This window comes from Triticum urartu, chromosome 1, assembly GCF_003073215.2.
Source record: "Triticum urartu cultivar G1812 chromosome 1, Tu2.1, whole genome shotgun sequence".
NCBI classification, from domain to species: domain Eukaryota; kingdom Viridiplantae; phylum Streptophyta; class Magnoliopsida; order Poales; family Poaceae; genus Triticum; species Triticum urartu.
The window spans coordinates 8,783,498-8,803,299 of record NC_053022.1 but is presented as its reverse complement, the minus strand read 5'-3'; the positions used below and the strand labels follow the sequence as shown (position 1 = coordinate 8,803,299).

Below are 19,802 nucleotides of genomic sequence, written 5' to 3'. Positions count from 1 at the left end.
CTTGCAACTGGGATGAAACAAACTATGGTCCTAGTTGCGAATCATGGGTGGACTTGCAACTGGGATGAAAAATAAAACACATGCCTAGTTGTGAGTCGTTGGTGGGCTTGCAACTTGCAGAACTATCAGCCCAATTGCAAAGTGAACCTAAAACTAGGACAACTACAAAACTATGAGCCCAGTTGCGACTCAAGTGTCAACTTTCAACTGGGATGAAACAAACTACAGTTCCATTTGCGAGTCAATGGTGGACTTCCAACCAGCACAAAAAAAGTCGGCTCCCAGTTGCGAGTGGAGGGTGGACTCGCAAGTGGGGGAAAAATGGGCCGCGCCATAGTTGCAAGTCGGGGGTGGGATTGCAGTTGGGGGGAAAATCGGGCTCTAGCTATGAGTCGAGTATGGACTTGCAACTAATAAAAAGGTCGAGCCCCCATATGCGAGTCGAGTGTGGACTTGCAATAGAGAAAAAAAAAGTCGAACCCCACTTGCAAGTCAAGTGTGGAATTGCAATTGGGACAAAAAAGGTCTGAGTTGCAAGTCGGACATGGGCATGCAACTAGGACAAAAAATGTTGGCCCGCAGTTACAAGTCGAGGCTGGACTTGCAACTAAGACCAAAATATGTCGGTCCGAGTTGCATGTCAGTGGTTTACTTGCAATTATGACAATAAAAATAAAATAGATGGGCTCCAGTTTGCATGTCGATGGTCGATTTGCAACTAAGACAAAAAATGAAAAAGGGAGACCTCAGTTAAGAGTACACTTGCAGGAAAGATCAAAAAGGTCTAGGCCAAGATGCATGTTGGTGATCGACTTGCAACTAGAACAAGAAAAAAAAGACGAGTTTCTTACATATTAGGGTTAGACTTGTAAATAAAAAAAACAAGAAATGAGCCGTTGCCCGTGATTGTATTCAGAAATTTGGCCGGGTTACCTCTACTCCAAAGACAAAGAGCAACGTGATTGAGAGATAGCAACGTGATTGAGAGAGAGAGAGAGAGAAGAACAAAACTGACCTGCAAACGGTCAGCTTGTCTCTTCGACTTATACATACAACTCTTCTCTTCAACTACGGCACTTAAAAAAATAGACCATGAAAAATGCCCAAAAAGAAAGACACAAGGTGCGATGGGCCACAAAATGAACAATGACGAGCGACACCGGATGTGCGGGACAAAATAACCCCGATCAAAGAATCACACTAAATTTATAGCGACGGATCAAATGAACTGAAACTTAGATGAGACGTCACACTCATCTATAGAAGTTTTAGGAATTATAATACATGATTTACTATTCCATGGACACGTCGCATAGATGAATACAAATCAAACTAGATGTGAAATAGCAAATCCGTTGTCGTTATTGCCGCAGATTCATGCGGTCACACCTGCTCCATAGTTGGCGTGACTCGACAACATTGATATCAGTCAAGGCGACACGATCGGACGAGCAAGCGGCATTATTTCAATGTCAACGAGGCGACCGAGAAGCCTACTTCGGCCGGTGTGCCGCATTTAAGCGAGAGGCCTGACCATGGGTATTTAAGCGCGACACCAATGCCGACAACACCGCACCACATCCCATATCCTCTCTTCTCTGCTCACAGAGGCTCCGCTCCTCTCCACTCACCGCTGTCGGCGATGCCGAAGTCTTGGTTCTCCGCACTGGATGGTGGTTGATCTGGATCTCCTTCCTTATCCGTTTTGTGGCACCGTCACCTCCGCTCTCTGGGACAATCGACCTCCACAACAACTGCCTCCCTCGAGAAGGAGGATATCATCATCTCCTTCGATAACGAGGAGGACCAACCGCCGTAGAAGCCATGCCTCCTTGCAGAGGCGGTGACGACGAACGAGGTGTACCAATGGCAAATGGAGATCATGGTTGAGCGCTCATCCGGGTACCACTATCTGATACCGCCCTCGCTGTCACTCCACTGTGTCAAGGCGGAACCGCAGGTCAAGGTGGAGATGGTCTCCCCCCAACGCAACCACGCAGTCCTAATCTTTGAAGGATTCGGAGTTGCCCCGCGCAACCACGGTGTCCAAATCGGATGTCTCGTGAAGAAGGAGCCGACATCGGTGTCACATAGAGGAGCTGATGTCTGGCGCCGCGTGGGCATGAAGGAGGAGGTTTCCTCGGCGATCGCAAAGGCACCCAACGCCTCCTCCACTACCTTGGTGGCCGTAGCGGTGGCGGCTTCTCATCACACCACATCATCGCTGCAGAGGACAAGGCGGCCAGAGAGGCAGTGCGGAGGGAGCGGCGCAACACGGCGCGCCGGGCGACGTTCTCCATGTATGATGAGGCGTCAGCTTGGGTCCTCGCGGAGTCCTGGGCCAAAAACCGATCGGTGACCACCACGGAGATGTCTGTCGGTGGCTGGGCTGCCTCGACCGAAAGCTCGCCAAGATCGGCAAGGTGTGGTCTCTCAATGACATCTCCTCTGACACCGGTAGGGTCAAGGGCCGGTCTCCCTGGCTGGGGTTAGCGTTGGCCACGGCGGCCCTCCGGACGCCGCAGGAGGAAGCCGAGAGGCTCTTTAGCGAGCGTCCCTGAGGGAGTCCTGGACTAGGGGGTGTCCGGATAGCCGAACTATCATCATTGGCCGGACTCCAAGACTATGAAGATACAAGATTGAAGACTTCATCCCGTGTCCGGATGGGACTTTCCTTACCGTGGAAGGCAAGCTTGGCAATACGGATATGTAGATCTCCTACCATTGTAACCGACTCTGTGTAACCCTAGCCCTCTTCGGTGTCTATATAAACCGGAGGGTTTTAGTCCGTAGGACGAACAACAATCATACCATAGGCTAGCTTCTAGGGTTTAGCCTCCTTGATCTAGTGGTAGATCCACTCTTGTACTACCCATATCATCAATATCAATCAAGCAGGAGTAGGGTTTTACCTCCATCGAGAGGGCCCGAACCTAGGTAAAAACATCGTGTCCCCTGTCTCCTGTTACCATCCGCCTAGATGCACAGTTCGGGACCCCCTACCCGAGATCCGCCGGTTTTGACATCGACATTGGTGCTTTCATTGAGAGTTCCTCTGTGTCGTCATCTTTAGGCCCGATGGCTCCTCCGATCATCAACAACGATGCGGTCCAGGGTGAGACTTTTCTCCCCGAACAGATCTTCGTATTCGGCGGCTTTGCACTGCGGGCCAATTCGCTTGGCCATCTGGAGCAGATCGAAAGCTGCGCCCCTGGCCATCAGGTCAGATTTGGAAGTTTGAACTATACGGCCGACATCCGCGGGGACTTGATCTTCGACGGATTCGAGCCACAGCCGAGCGCGCCGCACTGTCGCGGTGGGCATGATCTAGCTCTACTGCCGGACAGTGCCCTGGAGGCCGCACAAGAGTCCGCTCCGCCCTTAACCTGGAGCCGACTGCGCCGATCGAGGATGGGTGGCTAGACACCGCCTCAGGGGCTGCTACCTCTACGGCGATGGAGCCGAATACCGACCCTGTCCCTTGCGAAGCTCGTGACTCCGAGGTGCCGGACTCCTCGTCGGACTCCGAACCTCCCGCACCCCCACCAATCGAATCTGATTGGGCGTCGATCATGGAGTTCACCGCTGCGGACATCTTTCAGCACTCGCCTTTTGGCGACATCCTGAATTTGCTAAAGTATCTCTCTTTATCAGGAGAGCCCTGGCCGGATCACGGTCAGGACGGTTGGGATGCGGACAACGAAGAAATTCAAAGCCCACCCACCACCCACTTTGTAGCCACTGTCGACGACCTAACCGACATGTTAGACTTCGACTCCGAAGACATCGACGGTATGGACCACGATGCCGGAGACGACCAAGAACCAGCGCCTACGGAGCACTGGAAAGCCACCTCGTCATACGACATATACATGGTGGACATCCCGAAGGATGGGAATGGCGATGGAACAGCGGAGGAACACCCCTCCAAGAAACAGCCTAAGCGCCGGCGTCAGCGGCGCCGCTCTAAATCCCGCCACAGCAAGAATGGAGATTCCGGCACCGGAGACAATAACACCCCGGACAGTGCCGAAGACAACCCCCTCCAGCAAGATTCAGCACAGGAGGATGGAGAAGCCAGCCCTCATGAGAGAGCGGCAGACAAAGAGGTAGAGGACGATAATTATATGCCTCCCTCCAGAGACGAGGCAAGCCTGGACGATGACGAATTCGTCATGCCTGAGGATCCCGTCGAACAAGAGCGTTTTAAACGCAGACTCATGGCCACGGCAAGCAACCTCAAGAAAAAGCAGCAACAGCTTAGAGCTGATCAAGATTTGGTAGCCGACAGATGGACCGAAGTCCTTGCGGCCGAAGAGTACGAACTCGAACGCCCCTCCAAAAGCTACCCCAAACGCAAGCTGCTGCCCCGATTAGAGGAGGAAGCATATAAACCTACATCACCAGGGCACAACACGGCCGACCGGCCACCTCGTGGCCGCGACAGAGAGGCCTCTAGGCCCTCCACTAAAGCCATACCCCGGCATCGCTTGAGAAGTACAAAGCCACGGGGGAATGCGCCGGACTTGCGAGACATATTGGAGGATAAGGCAAGACAATCAAGATCGATCTACGGATCACGTGGGCGCCCCACGATACGCGACGACAACCGTCACGCCGGATACAGCAATTCTGGCCGGGCCGAACACAGTAGACAAAGCTCGCTCGAGCTACGTCGCGATATAGCCCAATACAGAGGCGCCGCACACGCACTACGCTTCACAGATGAAGTAATGGATCATCAAATCCCCGAAGGGTTCAAACCCATGAACATTGAATCCTACGATGGCACAACAGACCCCGCGGTTTGGATTGAAGACTATCTCCTTCATATCCACATGGCCCGCGGTGATGATCTTCACGCCATCAAATACCCCCCACTCAAGCTTAAAGGACCAGCTCGGCATTGGCTTAATAGCTTGCCAGCAGAATCAATTGGGAGTTGGGAGGACCTGGAAGCCGCATTCCTTGATAACTTCCAGGGCACATATGTGCGACCACCAGACGCTGATGACCTAAGCCACATAATTCAACAGCCAGACGAATCGGCCAGACAATTCTGGACACGGTTCTTAACCAAGAAAAATCAAATCGTCGACTGTCCGGATGCAGAGGCCCTTGCAGCCTTCAAACACAACATCCGCGACGAGTGGCTTGCCCGGCACCTAGGACAGGAAAAGCCGAAATCCATGGCAGCCCTCACATCACTCATGACCCGCTTCTGTGCGGGAGAGGACAGCTGGCTAGCTCGCAGTAACAACCTCACCAAAAATTCTGGTAGTCCGGATACCAAGGACAGCAATGGCCGGTCGCGTCGCAATAAGCACAAACGCCGCATTAGCGGTGATAATACTGAAGATACGGCAGTCAACGCCGGATTCAGAGGCTCTAAACCCGGTCAGCGGAAAAAGCCATTCAAAAGAACTACTCCGGGCCCGTCCAACGTGGACCGGATACTCGATCGCTCATGCCAGATACACGGCACCCCCGAAAAGCCAGCTAATCACACCAACAGGGATTGTTGGGTATTTAAGCAGGCAGGCAAGTTAATTGCCGAAAACAATGACAAGGGGCTGCATAGCGATGACGAGGAAGAGACACGGCCGCCGAACAATAGAGGACAGAAGGGTTTCCCCCCACAAGTACGGACGGTGAACATGATATACGCAACCCACATACCCAAAAGGGAGCGGAAGTGTGCGCTCAGGGACGTATACGCGATGGAGCCAGTCGCCCCAAAGTTCAATCCGTGGTCCTCCTACCCGATCACTTTTGATCGAAGGGACCATCCCACCAGCATCCGCCATGGCGGATTCGCCGCATTGGTTTTAGACCCAATCGTCGATGGGTTTCACCTCACTAGAGTCCTGATGGACGGCGGCAGCAGTCTGAACCTGCTTTATCAGGATACAGTGCGCAAGATGGGCATAGACCCCTCAAGGATTAAACCCACAAAGACGACCTTCAAAGGCGTCATACCAGGTGTAGAGGCCAATTGCACAGGCTCAGTTACACTTGAAGTGGTCTTCGGATCCCCGGATAACTTCCGAAGCGAGGAGTTAATCTTCGACATAGTCCCGTTCCGTAGAGGCTATCATGCACTGCTCGGACGAACCGCGTTTGCAAAGTTCAATGCGGTGCCGCACTACTCATACCTCAAGCTCAAGATGCCAGGCCCTCGAGGAGTCATCACGGTCAACGGAAACACTGAACGCTCTCTCCGAACGGAGGAGCATACAGCGGCTCTCGCGGCAGAAGTGCAGAGCAGCCTCTTAAGGCAATTCTCGAGTCCGGCCGCTAAGCGATCGGACACCGTCAAGCGCGCCCAGAGCAACCTACAACAAGACCACCTGGCACGTTCCGAGCACGCGTAGCAATGCGGACCCAACCCCATCCCTCGCAAAATTGCAAAACCAGTACTCCGCATACATCACTACGCTCTGGAAATACCATGGGCAAAGGGGGAGGGGCACGACCACGGCAGGCCCAGAGTGCGGCTCAACCACACCGGGGGCTCCCAAATGGGTCATCATTTTCTTTTTTTTTCTTTTTTTTTCTTCTTATCCTCAGGACTCCGTTTACCAGAAGCCCTGTCCGGCAGTAGACCCGCCGAACTTACGATACAACAGCCAAGGAAGCAGAAAAGCTATGACGAGTATCCAGGTGGTCTCCATTACGAGCATTATACCTGTCTTATACACCATTCCGCAGCCTACCCCTGACGGGGGACATGTTAAATAGTCCCACCCCTTGCTTATCGCACTATTTGTATCGTTCTGCATTCATGGTAGTATTTTTTGAATAAACAATGCATCGCTTTTTGCCTACCATTGCATTCCTTTTTTACACATATGTTCACTTATGACATGTTGCATCCGTACACTTTGGTACGGCTAAATACACCAGGGGCTTAAGTTCCCCATATTATGGTGTGATAAGTCCGAACACTTTCACAAGTGCGGCACCCCGAACTTATAGCATTATATGCATCGGCTCCGAATCATGTCTTGGGTCAATAGTTGGGTTTGCCCGGCTCCCATGTTTTGGTACCTTACGTTCCGTTATATCGGCTAAGGTAGCGCTGGGAGAACCACTGCGATTGTGCCCCAGTTGAGCTGGGTGAGCACCTCAGTGGAGAAAGCTAAAACTGACCGTCATGATAGGGCGAGAGCCGGTCGCTGTTCGAGAGGTTTTTTCGAGTCCCTAAAGACTTATGCCACTTAGAGCGAGGAACCGACTTTGTCCGGCCCAGGCGTGGATAGCGCCCCGAATTGGGCCTTCCGAACACTAGGGGCTTTGCCAAAATTTAAAATTATAGAATTCTCTGGCTAAGTGAGAGTGTTCAAGCATTATAAGTCCGGTTGCCTCGTTCGCTGTGTTGAGCGCCTCCCTAGAAGGACCCAAAAATGGGAACAAGAGCGCTCAAGTTTATCCCGAACACCCCAGCACTCGTGGCATGGGGGCTGAAGCCAATGACTTGCCATCTCTCAGATTTGATAAACGGCTGCACAGAAGGTAATATTTTAAATTAACAAGCGTTGCTTAGCGCATATGAACAAAGTTTTCAGCGCACAGGATAACAAAATGCGAGTCTACTCAAAAATTACATCTTTGGAGCATTCACCCGCAATAATGCGGGCACCCTTCAGGACACCCTTATAATACATCTCGGGCGTGCGATACTCCTTGCCCGGCGGCGGCGCGTCCGTCACAAGCTTCTTGGCATCCATCCTGCCCCAGTGCACCTTAGCGCGGGCAAGGGCCCGGCGGGCACCTTCAATGCAGGTGGAATGCTTGATGACGTCGACCCATGGACAGGCGTCCACCAGCCGCCGCACCAGACCGAAGTAGCTCCCAGGCATGGCTTCTTTGGGCCACAGCCGAACTATGAGGCCCTTCATGGCCTGTTCGGCCACCTTGTGGAGCTCGACCAGCTGCTTCAGCTGGTCGCTTAGGGGCACCGGATGTCCGGCCTCAGCATACTGAGACCAGAACACCTTCTTCGTCGAGCTCCCCTCCTTGGCTCTGTAGAAAGCGGCAGCATCGGACACGCTGCGGGGCAGATCTGCGAACACTCCTGGAGAGCTCCGAATTCGGGTAAGTAACATGTAATTCACTTTTACATGCTTGCTTTGCATGAAGAATGCCTTACCCGCCGCTATCTTCTTTACTGCCTCGATCTCCTGGAGGGCCTTTTGGGCTTCGGTCTTAGCGGCTTTGGCACTCTCAAGAGCCGACGCAAGCTCAGACTCTCGAATCTTCGAGTCACGCTCCAAACCCTCGTGTTTTTCCACAAGAGCTTGGAGCTCTTGCCGCACCTCCGCCACCCGTGCCTCCTGCTTCTCTCGCTCGGCGCGTTCCGCGGCCGCACTGCGTTCGGCCGCGGACACCGCCTCCTTCAGGGTCGCTACCTCGTTCGTAGCCCCTGGAGTACCCACGTTATTCTTATCATTTTTTCTTGCAACCAAATCCTTTTCTATAAGGTACAACTTTAATAAGGTGTTACTCACCTTCCTTGTCCTCGAGCTGCTTCTTGGCACGGCCGAGCTTGATCTCAGACCGCTCGAGGCTCTACTTCAAGGAATTGACCTCCGCAGTCAGTGCGGCAGAGGTCAGCAGCGCAGCCTGCATTCCCACATTGACATATTTTTGTTAGACTCCTGCGTACATCTTTTTAGATCCTCAGTCCGGCTTTTCTTTCCGAACACCGAACCGAGCATCAGGGGCTACTGTCTATGCGGTACTATTTTACATATCTTAAAAATTCTTACCTCAAAGCCTGTTAGAAGGCTGCTGCAGGCTTTGGTCAGCCCGCTTTTGGCGAGCTGAACCTTCTGAATCACCGCACTCATGACAGTGCGGTGTTCCTCGTCGATGGAAGCGCCGTTGAGCGCCTCCAGCAAGTTATTCGGCGCCTCCGATTGGACGGAGGCCGCCGGCGTCACAGTCTTGCCCTTCTTACGAAGGGGCCGCCCACCGGACTCCGGAACCACCAACGGTTCCGGTGCGGAGTCCGGTCCAAAGCCCGGGAGGTCGCCCTGCGGCACCTCCGGAGCCTCCTCCTCCTCCTGGTGGGCCCCCTTCTGGGATCCCACCTCGGCGTCGTCGGCATCACGGGGGGAGGAGGCGGTCGGAAGTGAAGCGCTATTCACATCCGACGAACCCAAGGACCCGCTCGACGAAGCGGGGAGATCATCCTTGGGAGGACTACAGGGTTGTATGCGGCGTTAGAAGACGCTATGTGACGAAAAGAAAAATTATGAGTTATTCAGGAGTCCGGAAACTTACGATCTCGCCAGAGGCTTGGCCCTTGAGGGCCACTCCTCGTCGCCATCGTCGGCGTTGGTGGAACAGTCCGGGGGAAGGGTCCTTCCCTTCTTGGACCCTTCGGCCTCCCCCGTTGGGGAAGCCTTCCTCTTCTTCCCCCCCCCCCCCCCCCGCTGGGGGAGAGGCCTCTTTCTTCTCCTCCTCGTCTTCGTGGGAGGAGTCCGCCTCGGAGTCATTGGACGATGAATCCGATAACACCTGGCGCCGGGAACTCCTCCGGGTTCCCGTGGCCTTCTTCTTGGCCTTCTTCTCCGGCACCATGTAAGGCGCCGGGACCAGCAGCCCTGTTAAACGGGCATCCGCTGGGTCTTCTGGAAGGGGAGCCGGACAGTTAACCTGTCCGGACGTCTTCTGCCAGGCCTGTTAAAGGTATTGGGAGTTTAGATCCTGCATAGAGTCAAACTATGAAAAGCAAGTGTCCCATAAAGGATAACATAGCTTACCTCGCCAGCCGGACGCTACGAGCTGAATCCGCGATCTTCGGTAGCGGATGCGGGAGCCTCGGCGCCCTTGAACAGCACCCTCCAGGCCTCTTCGTACGTAGTGTCGAAGAGCCCGCTCAAAGTCTGGTGCTGCGTCGGATCGAACTCCCACAAGTTGAAGTCCCGCTGTTGGCAGGGGAGAATCCGGCGGATGAGCATGACCTGGATTACGTTGACAAGCTTGAGCTTCTTGTTCACCAGGGTTTGGAGACAGGATTGGAGTCCGGTCAGCTCTTCCGAATCGCCCCACAGCAGGCCCTTCTCTTTCCAGGAGGTGAGCCACGTGGGGATGCCAGATCTGAATTCGGGGGCCGCTACCCATTCGGGGTCACGCGGCTCGGTGATGTATAACCACCCCGATTGCCACCCTTTGATGGTTTCCACGAAGGAGCCCTCGAGCCAGGTGACGTTGGGCATCTTGCCCACCATGGCGCCTCCGCACTCCGCTTGGCTGCCCCCCACTACCTTCGGCTTGACATTAAAGGTCTTTAGCCATAAGCCGAAGTGGGGCTGGATGCAGAGGAAGGCCTCGCACACGACGATAAACGCCGAGATGTTGAGGATAAAATTCGGGGCCAGATCATGGAAATCCAGGCCGTAGTAGAACATGAGCCCCCGGACAAAGGGGTGGAGTGGGAAGCCCAGTCCGCGGAGGAAATGGGGAAGGAAAACCACCCTCTCATGGGGCCCGGGGGTGGGGATGAGCTGCCCCTCGTCGGGGAGCCGGTGCGCGATATCGCTGGACAAATATCCGGCCTTGCGCAGTTTCTTGATGTGCCCCTCCGTGACGGAGGAGGCCATCCACTTGCCTCCCGCTCCGGACATGGTTGGAGAAGGTTGAGGTGAGATGTGCGGACTTGGGCGCTGGAGCTCGAGTGCGCAGGAGATGGATAAGCAAAGGAGGAAGAAGGCGTAGGTAAAAAGGTGGATCCTTATCCTCTTATATATGGGCGGACGAAACTATACGTCTCCACCAGCCCGGTAAAACTCGCTTATCTCCCAAGCGCCGCAATCAATGGCGCGGTTGGGTTACCCACGTCCGTATTGATGAGAATCCCGGAATAAGGGGACACGATCTCTGCTTTGATAAGACGTGCCAAGGAAATCACTTCGCTAAACGCGCTGAGGTGGAACAATAAAAACAATTCGAGTAAAGGCTTGGCCGTGATGTGACGTCGTATCACGAAATACGTCAGCAGATCGAACTTGTGTGAATATTATTCTCTCTGCGGTGGAATGTGGAATTTATTTTGCAGAGCCGAACACTATCCTGGTGTTCACAATCTTCTATGAATTATTCGGAGGAGGAACCCGCCTTGCAATGCCGAAAACAATATACGCGCCGGACTCGTCGTCATTGAAGTCTGGTTCAGGGGCTACTGAAGGAGTCCTGGACTAGGGGGTGTCCGGATAGCCGAACTATCATCATTGGCCGGACTCTAAGACTATGAAGATACAAGATTGAAGACTTCGTCCCGTGTTCGGATGGGACTTTCCTTGGCGTGGAAGGCAAGCTTGGCAATACGGATATGTAGATCTCCTACCATTGTAACCGACTCTGTGTAACCCTAACCCTCTCCGGTGTCTATATAAACCGGAGGGTTTTAGTCCGTAGGACGAACAACAATCATACCATAGGCTAGCTTCTAGGGTTTAGCCTCCTTGATCTCGTGGTAGATCCACTCTTGTACTACCCATATCATCAATATCAATCAAGCAGGAGTAGGGTTTTACCTCCATCGAGAGAGTCCGAACCTGGGTAAAAACATCGTGTCCCTTGTCTCCTGTTATCATCCGCCTAGACGCACAGTTCGGGACCCCTTATCCGAGATCCGCCGGTTTTGACACCGACAGTCCCCGTGCCATTCCGCCGTTGGAAGGACCACGACAAGGACGACAACAGCACGGAGGACGATGGAGATGCCGCTGTCTAGCCTGGCCATGCGTACGATGTCACCTTCTGCTACAAGTTAGTTTATTTTGTTTTGAAGTTTTATTAGTCTAACGGATGAAATGTCGTCCGGTTTATGTAAATTATGTTCGAACTTATGTACATTTGCATGAATTCCGTCATGTTTGCATGAATTATGTCTGAATTTGTTTATACTGTCGGTGGAGGTATGGGGCAAGACTTGGACGATCAGCTTACATCGCGGACGAGTCCGGGCTAGTCCACGGACAAATACTATGTCCGGGCTCGTCTACTAACAAATACTATGTCCGTTTTGTGAGGCGGCATTGGAGATGCCTAACATGTTTTTTTTATTGGAACAACTCTCCGGAGTTGAGTGAACATTTCATTTTTACAATCACTGGATATTTTTATTTCATTTTTACAATCGTTGGATATTTTTATAATTTTATTTGATATTACTAATGAACATTTTCATACATACATGCATACACAAAAGAGTACTTTTAGCATGCTCCTCTTACCCTCTCTTTAATATCTAACAACGTAATAGTTAATCTGACCACTATTTAATCTGAACATTGTTTAATATCTAACAAAGTCGGTAGATCTCCTAGATCATCTTGATCACCCAGTAAACTCAACATGAACCCGTACACATACATGACATATTCCAACACAATGATGATAAAGGGTTTCTCCCCGCTCAATATTCTAAAGCAATGACCGATCACACGATACAACCAGCTTGCTGGGGCCGCAGGCCCGCAGCACAACCAAGCCCGGAAGAAGAAAAAAAAAGAGAGAAATAAGAGAGAAATGCAAGATTAGTTCGATTCATATCAAAGATGCAGTACGGGTTAGCCATGAGATGTCTCGTAACTCGTAAGCCATCGTGCGCTGTCCCAGTTGTCCCTTTGTCGAAAAAAATAAGTGCTGGTGATCTCAAAATACTCCAGCTTTGACAGGTTGCCAATCTGAGGAAGCACTGACCCACAAGATATGTAGGAGAGATCGAGGTGTCTCAAGTTATTAAAAGAACCCAAGAACTCAAGACGGCTATTATGCATACACAGGGAAACCCAGCTGAGAGCGAGGTGCCCCAAATGTTGTAGAGAAAGCAAGGAATTTCTCATCTGGCCTACCAAAGTCTTGTGGCTAAGGTCAAGCTGGATGACATGGCCGGTTACCTCGTCGCAGGTGACTCCTTTCCATCGGCAGCAATCCTGGCGCCCTAGTTGCCACGACTCAAGGTAGTCGTCGACGTCGTCGTCTATGCCTTGCTTGAATACCAGCAAGGCATCCCTCTCGCGCCCTATGCACCTCCCACCGGCCGCATGGGCCGGTTCAAGATGCCTTGCGTCGTTGGCGGGGAACAAGCTGCTCCAAGTTGCCGCCATAAGGAGCAAGACGAACACGGAAGGCGAACGATGCATGGTGATGGTGAACAGGTGGTGGCGGTTATCACCGATGGGTGCAGCTAGCTATAGGAAGGCCGGGGTTTCAATTCCGTTGTGCTACCAAAAAGAGTGAGTTCTTAGAAGGGACGAATGTGGCTAGGGTTGAAGTCGTTGATTCCATGGCGATATTTTTCTCTTTGAGCTTATCATTCCACGGCGATGCATGTGCAGCAGCAGCGAGTCGTCCGTACGTCGTCATGCATATCGCCAGTCAATAACGAAGGCGGCCTTTCGTGGACCGATTTGTGGAGGTTATGCATGCAACGACTGGCCGGCCGGCGATTTTATGTGTGGTGGTGTAGCTAGAGTGCTAGACGGTGATGTGGTTATAGGTTGATAGGCAGCGCTTGAAGTCGTTGGTCAGTCGCCGCGTCTTAATCGGTTGAGAGATGCCTGTGTGGAGGCCGTTAGTCGTCGAGACTTAATTAATCGGTTGGTCACACGTCTATTACACAACTTCAGCCTTTCCTCGGTCGACGCCGAGAACCGTTCATCGCTCCGGCATCAACATTTCCACTTTTTTTTTTGCGGGGAACATTTCCACATCTTATTCCCTGACATAAAATATTGGATTCTTTAAGCTAGATGAACAATCAGATTGAGCAGGTGCGTTTTTAGATTTCAGTAAAAGAACTGTAAGGTTGCTTGAAAATATATGTTTTTTTAGTTGGTCGAGACGATGCTACAATAATATATCTTACGGTACAATGATCATTTTCTTGTATGGTCACCGTGTTGAATACTAATATGTTTTCGTAGTGCAAAAATTGTAGAGTTTTGATCGAGGTCTTTTTTAAAATTGAACTTGTTAAGCAAACTTGTTCAAAACTACATACATTTGAGACGTATCAAGCCCATGAAAGGGAACATGACACAGGGCAGTGCACTCGGCGAACACAGTTTTTCTAGTAGTATGATTAATTGTTCTCCATAACTTAACAACCTCAGCTAGGTTTGGGCGATGCATGAGCGGGGAACGCGACACCAATACCGTATGACCACGGAGATGGTGCGAGCACTCTCGCGTCTCCAAAAAAGCGCCAGGATGAATTGGGGTCAGCTCCCACCGATTCGGTCGCCCTATATAGTCACCTTCACCTCATAGTCCAAACTCCTGCCACCCCCCCCCCCCCCCCCCCCCCCCCCCCCCCCCCCCCCCTCTTCAAGATTTCCCTCCTGCACACATCGACACCGATGAGTAGGCAAGAGACGCTTCTTCTTTCGTTCAGCCGTACACGGCGATGGCGACTCACGTCCTCCTCTTCTCCAACCTATTCCCCACCTCCTTCGAGCTGCACCAATGGCTATGAGTTCGATCACCACCTACTCTCTTCTCGTTCTAGCTAGATATGTGAGCATGTGGTAGGATTAGATCAGTGACCATGTTGCAACATTGTATACTACCGATTTGTGAGAATGTGGTGTTGTAGTAGCTAGTGGTGATGGATTTGTAGCATGCTAGTTGATGTTGAGGTAGCTACTGTTTTTTCCATGTCGGTAATGATTGGTATCATGCTAGTTGATGTGCGGTAGTGTGTTGAACTTCATGGTATGCTTTAAGATTTAAGAACAGTCATATGGTGGTGTGTTGAAGTGGATGATCTGCGTGTACTATGCTTAAGAACAGTCATATAGGGGAGGTTCCAGCACTGTCGCACATGACAGTGAGGACGAAGAGAAGCGCTGCTTTCTTCGATCCCGGCTGCTATGTACTTAGTACCCGTTCCACTACTGGAAGTGGCAAAGATACAAACTTAATTCAACTGCATATGTTCACAATTTCAGTAGATAATGCAGAGCATGTTCGCAAATTCAGTAGGTAATGCAGACTACTCTGCTCTAAACACTCCGTGCATGAGGATATGCTGATGAACAACTGTCGATGGTTGCAGCCTGAAAAAACCCAGCAGCATCCCGCCAATAAGCCTGTGGCCGGACTGACATTGCCTTCCTTGACGAACAAAAGGCCCAATATTAATTACAAGGTTTTTCATTTGCTCTATGACCAGGCAACGGCTTTTGAAGGGTCTTGTTGTTGAAGATGAGCAACTAGTAACTGGAGCAAGCAGAGCATGAACCAGCAATTCTTCATGGGAAGATGGTCCTGAAAAGGAGACAGGAACCAGAAAAAAGGAAACTTTGAAAGGACATGCTCCTGTACAGTGAATGGTCCCATGAAAACAGTACAAAACAGTAGAATTCGATTGTAGAATACTCGTGGCTGTCGAGCGGCAGTCAAGTGGTAGGCGCGAGATGGACCGTTGGATCACTGAAGCGTTAACTGAAGGTGTTGGCCATATAACTGAATAAAATTACAGTTTATCTTTTCCAGGCATGATACTATAAGGTTTCAGATTCTCCGGCAAACATCAACAGACTCATTCAAAGTTGTCATTTATGGTCATTGACACCACTCCATCCATCCGGATGTGCTTGTGAACAGCTGTCGACGGTCGAAAACCTGAGAGAAATATTACACACTTATAAGCCTTTCGCCGGACTGACATTTGCCTTCCTTCATCAGGAACAAAAAGAAAAGGCGCAATATTACACGCTTTTCATTTCCTCTGATGAGGTTGACCAAACATAAGCGGAGTTCGCAACATACTCATTCCATCAGAACTCCACCGTCCTGCGGGGCCATGCAATCCCATCAGACTCGTCAGAGTCGTGGTCTGAGGATAAAGAAAAGGCTGAACAAACCAAACCAGAGTTAGTAAGACTGTAAATACAGAAAAAGTGACGTTCTCCAAACACAAGTGGAAAGACAAGGCAGCAAAGGAGGTTACAGTCTTACTCGTAATCATCTGTTAATATTTTCTTCGGGTTGTGATTAATCGCTTGCCAACATGGATATCCAACTGTTTGACAATACTTCATAAATTCATCATTGCAGAAATCAAGTGTAAACTCCTCAAGAGACTGCGGCAGTGTTGGAAGTGAAAAGATACTCAAGCATCGAATAATCGACAGTTTTTTGAGTGACGTGAGATGCTCCATATTGCCTGGTAAGGCGTCCCAGCTACAGCACCAAATCTCAAGTACACAAAGATGAGGGAAAGCCTCAAGTTCAGGAACAGGTCCCAGTTGACCACAGGAGTGTAAAATAAGTTGTTGCAGGTCCTTTGGGCCACAATTTTGCTTGCACACCATCCAGTCTGGGTACCTCAAACCTTCGTAGCCAATGATTTCCAATGTTTCAAGGCCAGTGGGAGGACACAGACCCTCAAGTACCTCTGCTCGGACTTCTAGACTGCACCTTGTGTCATCAACATCCCATATCAATACCAGTACTGTGAGCTGTTCCTTGGCAGTTAGATTGGCTTCAAGAGCTTCCTCCTTGCTTTCAACATTGTCAAGACCACAGATCCTCAGGGTGCCACGAAGCTTGTTTAGGTCTCTAAGCTGCTTTACCTCATACCCTTGTTCATTTCTTATTATGAAGGTTGGTATAGTTTGGAGTGAGATCAGTCTGCCTATATTAGAGCATTGGACGGATATGTGCCGCAAGTTGGTAAGTTGGTCAAAGGAAAAATTTCAAAACATGCTCTTACCAAAATTTAGCAGCTGGATATGGTTGAGTTTAGTTAGTGTGCTTGGTAAAACTATTGACTTGTATGAGTAGCCCATCCTCAAAGCAAGATACCGCAAGTGCTTTATAACTGACTAATAGATTTTGGAACCAAGAAACGTTTACGTTTCTTGAATACTCGAGGTATCATCATATTCTACACGGATAGTACCCTCAGTTTTGGCACCCTCTTGCATATACTCTCAATGAAATCTTCTCCATTTTTTAATGAACATCAAAATGATAAATAATTAGAGTGCGTAAATGTTCAAATCTAAGGATCTTCTCACTAATCAATTCCCAATCATAATTCTGAACCAACAGATGACGAACATCTTGAGGAACATCTTTCCAGCCTTGTGTTTGGCTCAAATTCTGGATTATAAAGAAATCACTTCCAGAGATCTTGTTTGCTAAATCACGTAACAGATCATGAATTGTAAAGCAATGATTTCCTTCTGGTTGCACAAATGAGCATGATACTAACTCTTGAATGTAACCCTCAGCTACATCTTCCATATCCTCAAATGCACAACTGGTCTTTACAAACCCTTGCGCATGCCACTGGCGAACTAAGTCAACCCTTCTCAACTTAGATCTTCTAGGGAAAATGTTGCAGAATTCAAAGCATCGTCTGATGTCCAGATTAAGCTGCTGATAGCTCCACCAAAGAGCATCCATGGTATCATTCAACATCTCAAGATTTGCAGTATTTGTCCAAAATGCAATATTTGGGTTTGTCCCAAGCCTTCCGGCCACATATTCTCAGGATGCCGTTAGAGACCTGTGCCGCCAAATAATGCCCTTTCCTGGAAGTGCAACGGGCTCATCAACATCATGATGCCATTAAACTCAACCGTCCTAGGGATGCCCAGCAGCCATCCAGCAGGTCTGGATCGCGCCACCTCACTTATCCACGGCCTCCTTGTTCTCTCCATCATGCCTCCTTTTTCTAAGATTATCTCTCCTAGCTAGTCCTTTATATACTAGAAAAGGGTCATTCATCCGCGTGCGGTGTGCGCGTGTGACTTTCTCTCCTCCGTGGTCTCACGGTAGTATTTCTTCCACATGGCGCCGTCTCCGACACCGTGCACGCGTCCATATGACAGTCGAGTCTCCACCGGAAGTCCTTTCAATATGTTCAACGCCCGGTTGAATGGAGTATCCCATTTGGGCCTCGCCAACGCCTCAGATGGCGAGTTGCTTTCGGCCGCAATCCTGTGCTGCTCTCTCTACAAAAGCACAAGAATCGTTTACAAATATGACAAACGTGCAGTCGAATTGATCAGAAACTAAAATTACCAACAGTCTCATGAACTCCGTCGTGACCGGGTTCGTCTCAAAAACCTTCTTCACTGGGTCCCAACAGTGCCGGGCCCAGAGGATGTCACGCTCCTGCGGGACGGTGAACTCCGCCAAGGGGTCTGGGATGCCCAGACTCTCAGCTTCTGCGTCCTCCTTGGCCCATATGGACCTCTTCCCGTGGTAACCACGGCTTCTGAGGTGGTGGCACCCAATGTTCCTCTGTTGAAGCCCCTTCATGTACTTCCACTTTTTTTTGGCAGCTTCGGCCTCGCAAGCCGCCTTGAATATTTCAAAGTGCTCTGTCGTGATTGTCGGATTATCCTTTACAATCTCGGAGTAGAGTTCCTTTTTGTTGACGATCCGATGTCTCACCCTTGCTTTCGAGGCGGCCAACGCGTTGCTAAACTTGCTCATGGCGTGTTCGTTTATCTTCTTCATTGTCGGGTCCTTATCTGGATCTTTATAATCATTTTCATTCCGGCTCGGGAATAAGAATATCTGGTGCAGCTTCTTTAGGAGGGAGGGCCTCATATTATCTATCTTCTTTAGTTTCTCATTGTTGATGGTGGCAGTTGTGCGTACGATGCAACCTATTTGATTGCCGTAGCACGTGCGCGCTTCCGCGGGCGCGTTTGGCTCAAAATTGCCGTCATCCACCTCCGTGACCACCAGTCTAGTAGTCATGTGCTTGTTAGGAAGCCGTTGCCTCTTTACTTTCGGTTCTATACTGGCTCCACTAGTCTCGGCGCTGGTCTCAACTGTCTCAACACGGGTCTCGATGCCGGTCTCAGTCTCAGCGCCGGTCTCGATGTCGGTCTCAGTCTTCGATGTGACAGGTGGACCCAGCAACATCAACTGTTGATCGTCGGCTTCCCTCAAAAATTCCTCTGCCGCCAGGTACACGTGTCGCAGTCACCAGAACCCTGTCCTTCATCGTTGCTAGCCATGTTTCCTACGATTAAATCTAGCCAATTAATTCTAAACCTAATAAAATGAATAATGACATAAAAAAAGGCCTATGCTTTGCAGGAATGTTGACTCCTTCCCGGTGCGGCAAATCCAGGTCACTCGATATGTCCTAGTTTGTAGCACAAGTCATGCCGAAATTCACGAAAAATTTCGGCATATCTTTTTCTAAAAAGTGGACAAATCAAGAACCTGCAATTTGCCGGAACAGAAATGAATTAACATTCCGGCAAAACATAGGCCACTCGGCTTCATTCCCTGGAAACAGTGTTCAAATATCCATCTTCGACACTGCAACATATGTCTAAATATACACGAGTAACCACATGTCCAAATTTCATAAGCTAATTCAAAAACTAAGTGTAGAAGAAAATTCATTTAAATACTAATAGAACAAAATTAAGTTTACTTTAGTGCTCTATAATGATGAAATGAAAAAAAAATTCAGTTAACTACTAATTTCATTCATTTAGGTTATTCATTTAACTTCACCTAATTAACCTACTGTACCACTACTACTAGCAGCACTACTAACCTAATTAACCTACTACTACTACTAGCAACACTACTAACCTACTGCCCTAACTAAAAAGCATCTAATTAACATCTACTAGTACCACTACTGCCCTAACCTAATTAACATCTACTAGTATCACTATATACTACTAGCAGCACTGCTACAACATTTTCTTCATATTTTTCTTTAAAAAAACATTTAAGATAACAAAAACCCTAATTAAACCCTACTGCCCTAACTAACTTTTGCTGTAAACCAAATT

General features: G+C 49.9%; 1 pseudogene; it reads right to left on the bottom strand.

The window, feature by feature from the left end:
- Window positions 1–14,342: 14,342 nt before the first annotated feature.
- LOC125532507 lies at window positions 14,343–18,909 on the bottom strand (annotated as a pseudogene).
- Window positions 18,910–19,802: the final 893 nt, after the last annotated feature.